This window comes from Orycteropus afer, unplaced genomic scaffold (assembly GCF_000298275.1).
Source record: "Orycteropus afer afer isolate SDZICR_OR568_19922 unplaced genomic scaffold, OryAfe1.0 scaffold00302, whole genome shotgun sequence".
In the NCBI taxonomy this organism is placed as follows: Eukaryota; Metazoa; Chordata; class Mammalia; order Tubulidentata; family Orycteropodidae; genus Orycteropus; species Orycteropus afer.
The window spans coordinates 1,540,197-1,546,744 of record NW_006921889.1 but is presented as its reverse complement, the minus strand read 5'-3'; positions in this window follow the sequence as shown (position 1 = coordinate 1,546,744).

Genomic DNA, 6,548 nt, shown 5'->3' with positions numbered 1-6,548 from the left:
GATTTTTAGGTTAATTCTTAAGTCCTACCACCACAGGAATCTGCGAGAGTGCTGTCTCTTTAAATATCCAAAATAGTCAAGCTGCTTTTTAAACCTACAAAATGGTGGTGCCCTCCGGATCAGCAAAAGTCCACAGCTCAGTCCACCTTTCTCTTTACCTTCTCCATTTATTCCCCAGCCACCATGTACGGTCTTCTGTGCAGTTCCTGGCTAGCAGGGTGATTTTTGGGTTAATTCTTAGGTCTTACCACCACTTGGGAATCTCCATGCCCTGTCGCCTGTGCTGTCAGGGTTGCTCAGGCTGCTGCCAGATTGCAGCTCCATGGGTCTCCTTTTTTGGTATTTTCATGCAAATTCTGCTAGTTGGGGTTTAGTCCACTTTTGTATCCTTCCCTTCAAGGCTCAGGGGTCCAAGATTATCTTCTGTGTCTGTGTTAATTGGTTTCCCTTTTCTTTGTTGAAGAGCATCTGTGCAGTCCTTCTGCCTAGTTCGCCATCTTGCCGGAACTCTGTCAAATGAGTCTTATCAGCAGGGAAGTTTGGACAATACTGTGGCCAGCTCCAGCATCCTAAAAATGAAGATGCTAAAGCCCAGAGAGGCTGAAGAACCTTTTGAAGACACCTATGTCTCTGCTTGGGAGCTCTGGTAGCATAGTGCCCAAGGCACCTGACTGTTAACCAGAAGGCACCAGCCATTCCTCGGAAGGAAGATGGGGCAATCTACTTCTGTAGTGATACTGCCTCAGAAATCCAAGGAGGGTCGCTATGAGTTGGGTCCGACTTGAGGGCACATAACAACAACAACAACAACATGTCTCTGCTTGCATACGCACAGGCTGGTCCTAGAGGGGCCGTGGCTTTTTGGGGATGGGGCTTGGAGGGCTGAGAATATGATGAATTTGAGAATATGAGAATATGATGAACAGACTTTATTTTTCATTATATGCTTTTTGCAGTTGAAAAAAAAGATCTCCTCAAAAAATGAATTACTTTTTCAATAAAAACCTAGTTCTAAGTAAATATGATTTGCATAGATCTTAGAAACACAGTCATTTGTACCCTGACTTCCCCCATTCACACCCACCTTGAGTCTGCCTCTCTAGCTGTCAGATAGCCCCCTCACTTCCCTTTCTTCTGCCTACTGCAGACTCTTGCACCTGTGCACAGTCAGCCCCACCTTACTCCAGCAGCCCCACCCGGCTGGAGGCCAGGAACACTTGACCTACCCCTTTTCTCTGCCTGTGGGAGCTTGGAGTTTAGTAATCCTCCCCCTTAGTTTGATCTGAGACACAGTGGGAACCCCAGAGCCACTGCTGGGCTTGGCTGTGACTCAGCCACAGCCTTTCTCATAGGATCTGCCAGTAATTCCCCTAAGCTGCACCCCAACCCTGGTCACACTCCCACCTTTCCAGTTTCACATAGAGACACTTTGTTGTGGATTGAATTGTGCTACTCTCTCCCCCAGGAGCTCTGGTAGTGTAGTGCCTAAGGCACTTGACTGCTAACCAGAAGGCTGGTGGTTCAAACCCACCAGCCACTCCTCGGAAGGAAGGTTGGGCAATCTACTTCCATAGTGATACCGCCTCGGAAACCCAAGGAAGGCTCGCTATGAGTCGGGTCCGACTGGATGGCAAATAACAACAAACTCTCTCCCCCACTGCCAAATACATGCTGAAGTCCTAATCCCGGTATTTGTAAATATGGCCTTGTTTGAAAATAAGAGTTTTCTTATGATATACTGGAGGCCATACTGGAGAATGATAAGTTATAAACTTAATCCCTTCTGAATGATGTCACATAAAGAGAACAGACTAGACAAAGACAAACACGGGCAACAGAGGCACTTGCATGTTTAAGCAGTGAAGGAGTGCCAAAGATTGCCAACGGTTACTAGAAACTATGAGAGAGGCCCACAGAAGGAATCAACATGACTGAGACACTGGTTTAAACTTTTAGTCTCCAGATGTATGAGAAAATAAATTTCCTATGGCATTCTTTAAAACCATGCACTTGTATTTTTTGTTATAACAGCACTAAGTAACTAGACACAACTGAAAGCCACGTAGGCAAAATGCTATATAAGGTGGGATTAGAAGAATACATTTGAATGTCTAAATATGACTGTGTGGAGCAAGTGGAACTTGCATAACTTTGGGAGAGTGCCAATTGTCTCATCCACACTGGAAAACTCTGACAGTGTTTATACTCAACAAAAGTATGCCTATGATCCAGCAATACTATTCCTAAGTACACCTAGAGAAATGTGTATATATGTTTACTAAAAGACAGGTACAAGAATATTTATAGGAGCAACTATTATATCAATTCCAAATTGGAAACTACCCATGTGCTCATCAATAGTCAAATGGATGAATAATCTCTGTTATATTTCTATATTAGAATATTATCAGCAATGAGAATGAACTGTTGCTACATGCAACAACATGGATAATTCTCAAAAATATGTTAAAATAAGAAAAAAAATAAATAAAAGCCAGATATACACAAGTATAGATTATATGATGCAATTTATAGAAAGTTGTAAAAACAGGCAAAATTAATCTCTAGTGTTATCAATCAGGATAGTGGGCAGTGACTGGGAGGGAGCATGAAGAAAACACCTCTGGAGCCGGTAATGTCTTCTTTCTTGATCTAGGTGCTTACAAAAATTTAGTGAGCCATCCAGTCATGATGTGTATGCTCTTCTGTATATACATTTACTTCAATATAAAGCTTACGTTAAACACAATAAGTCTCTGAATGTTGCAAATGGTTAAGCATTCAGCTACTAGCCAAAGGGTTGGGAGTTCAAATCCACCTGGAATTGCCTCATAACAAAGGCCTGGAGATGAATTTCCAAAAGATCACAGCCATTGAAGACCCCACAGTCAGTGTCATGAGACAAAAGGTGTATGGACTGCTGTGTAGAAATGAATTTGCTCTGTAAACTTTCACTCAAATCACAATCCAAATAAAAAATAATAAAAAAAGAAACTTCCACGGAGCATGGTCCTAGTCTGAAACACATAGGACTACTGGGCCTGCCATGGGTTGAACTCAGTTCAGTGGCAACTGGGTTAGTGGTTTTTTAAACAAAACAATCCTCATTGAACAGTGGTTCTCTACCTGATCAAAATCAATGCCCCTTTTTATAACAAATATTTTGTAACAAACACTATACTCCTCTATAAAGAAAGACACAGATAAGTATACATAAACCAAAAGCCCACTGCCATCAAGTCAATTCTGACTCATAGTGACCCTATAGGACAGAGTAGAACTGCCCCAAAGGGTTTCAAGGCTATAAATTTTTATGAAAGCAGATTGCCTTATCTTTCTCCCACATAACTACTGTTGTTAGTTGGTGCCTTTGAGTTGGCTCAGACTCATAGCAACCCTAAGTGCAAATGAACCAAACACTGTTTGGTCCTGTGCCAGCTTCATGATCCTTGCCCATCGTTTCAGCTACTGTGTCAATCCATCTAGCTGAGGGTGCTTTTTTGTTGACCCTCCACTTTACCAAGCATGATATACTTTTCCGGGGAATGGTCTTGTGGTAGTTATGTTTGTGTGTCAACTTGGCTGGGCCTGGTTGAGTGGCTGGGCAGCTGGTGGTAGTTATTCCCCAGGATGAGACTGGCAATCAACTCCATGGTGGGATCTACCACAAGCAGCTGAGTAGCTGCCTTTGGGATGTGGTCTGCTTCCTGTGTATAAGGAGAAGCCTTGGAGATGGTCTCTAGCCTATGGCACGTTTGGACCCTGCATGTAGCCGTGTCATTGCTCAGCAGCCTGCTATGCTCTGCCAACCTTGGGACTTATGATGGACTAAAGTTAATGGCCTGCTGTGTGGTTTGGTAACATCGGAACTGTGCCTTTTTACTTGTCAACCTTGGGGCTTCTCAGCCTCAGCAGCCAGCAGCTGTCTGAGTGAAGAAACACCTCTAGCTCCAGTGGGCCAGGAGCAGGAGGCAGAGCTGGACCCCAAGGTTGAGGGGCTTTCACCAGCCCCTGGAGCCTGGCACTTTGAACTTGGACTTAAAGCCTCCAAATTGTAGGAATAAACTCCTGTTTGTTAAGACCACCCCATTTATGGTATATTTCTTGTCAGAGCAGCACTAGGTAACCAGAACAGGTCTCTTCTGACAACATGACCAAAGTAGGTGAGACGAATTTTGGCCATTCTCACTTCCAAGTAGCATTCTGGCTGTACTTCCTCCAGGACAGATTTGTTAGTTCTTGTGGCAGTCCATAGTACTTTCAGTATTTTCTGCCACACTACAACTCAGAAGTGTCAACTCTTCTTTAGTCTTCCTTATTCATTGTCCAGCTTTCACAGGCATATGAGGCGATTAAAAATACCATGGCTTGGGTTAGGCATACCTTAGTCTTCAAAGAGACATCTTTGTTCTTCAGCATTTTAAAGAGGTCTTTTGCAGCAGATTTGTGCAGTGAAATACATCTAATTTCTTGACTACTGCATCCATTAGTGTTGATTATGGAACCAAGTAATATGAAATCTTTGACAACTTCAATCTTCTCTCCATTTATTGTGATGCTGCTTATTGGTTCAGTTGTGAGGATTTTTGTTTTCTTTACATTAAGGTGTAATCCATATTGCAGACTATACTCTTTAATATTCTTCAGTAAGATGCTTCAAGTCATCTTCCCTTTCAGCAAGCAAGGGGTGTGTCCTCTGCATATTGCAGGTTGTTAATGATTCTTCTTTCAATCTTGGTGCCATATTCTTCTTCATGTAGTCCAGTTTCTCGGGTTACTTAGTCAGCATACAGATTGAATAAGTATGGTGAAAGGATACAACCCTAACCCACTCCTTTCCTGATTTTAAACCATGCAGTATCTCCCTGTTCTGTTTGAACGACAATCTCCTGGTCTATGTACAGGTTCCTGATGAGCACTAGTAAGTATTTCTGGAATTCCCATTCTTCTCAATTTTACCCATGATTTGTTATGATCCACACAAAAGGTAAATGCTTTTGCATAGTCAATGAAACACAAGTAAACCTCTTTCTGGTATTCTTCGCTTTGAGCCAAGATCCATCTGACATCAGCAATGATATCCCTCGTTTCATGTTCTCTTCTGAATCCAGCTTGCATTTCTGGAAGTTCTTTGTCAATATACTGCTGCAACAGTTTTTGAATTATCTTCAGCGAGATTTTACTTGTGTGTGATATTAATGATATTTTTAGATAATTTCCACATTCTGTTGAATCACCTTTCTTTGGAATGGGTGTGAATATGGATCTCTTCCAGTCAGTTGTCCAGGTAGCTGTCTTCCAATTTTCTTGGCACAGACAAGTGAGTGCCTCCAGTGGAGCATCTGTTTGTTGGAACATCTCAATGGGTGTTCCATCAATTCTTGGAGCCTTGTTTTTTTGCCAATTCCTTAACTGTAGCTTTGACTTCTTCCTTCATTACCATTGGTTCTTGATCATATGACACCTCCTGAAATAGATGAACATTGACCAATTCTTTTTGGTTTAGTGACTCTGTGTATTCCTTCCATCTTCTTCTGATGTTTCCTGTATCATTCAATATTTTGCCCATAGAATCTTTTAGTATTACAACTCGAGGCTTGAATATTTTCTTCAGTTCTTTCAGCCTGAGAAATGCCAAGCATGTGCTTCCCTTTTGATTTTCCAACTCCAGGTCTTTGCACATTTCATTACAGTAACTGACTTTGTCTTCTCAAGCTGCTCTTTGAAATCTTCTGTTCAGCTCTTTTATCTTGTCATTTCTTCCATTTAGTTTAGCTACTCTCCATTCCAGAGCAAATTTCAGAGTCTCTTCTAACATCAGTTTTGGTCTTTTTTTTCCTTTCCTGTCTTTTTAATGACCTTTTGCTTTCTTCATGGATGATGCTCTTGATGTCATCCACAATTTGTCTGGTTTTCGGTCATTGGTGTTCAATGCATCAAATCTATTCTTCAGATGGTCTCTAAGTTCATGTGGGATATAATTAAGCTCATATTTTGGCTCTCATGGACTTGTTTTAATTGTCTTGAGCTTCAACTGGAACTTGCATATGAGCAACTGATGATCTGTTCCACAGTCACCTCCTAGTCTTATTTTAGCTGAAGATACTGAGTTTCTCCATCACCTCTTTCCACAGATGGAGTTGATCTGATTCCTGTGTATGCTATCTTGTGAGGTCCATGTGTGTAACTGTCACTTATGTTGTTGAAAAAGGTATTTGCAATGAATAAGTTGCTGGCCTTGCAAAATTCTATTATACAATCTCTGGCATCATTTCTATCACCAAGGCCATATTTTCCAACTGCTGGTGATTCTTCTTTGTTTTCAACTTTTGCGTTCCAATCTCTGGTAATAATCAACACATCTTGATTGCATGTTCAGTCAATTTCAGACTGCAGAAGTTGGTAAAAATCTTCAATTTCCTCATCTTTGACTTTGGTGGTTGGTGTGTAAATTTGAATAGTATTATTAACTAGTCTTCCTTGTAGGCATATGCATATTATCTTGTCACTGACATTATTGTACTTCAGGACAGATTTTTTTTTTTTAA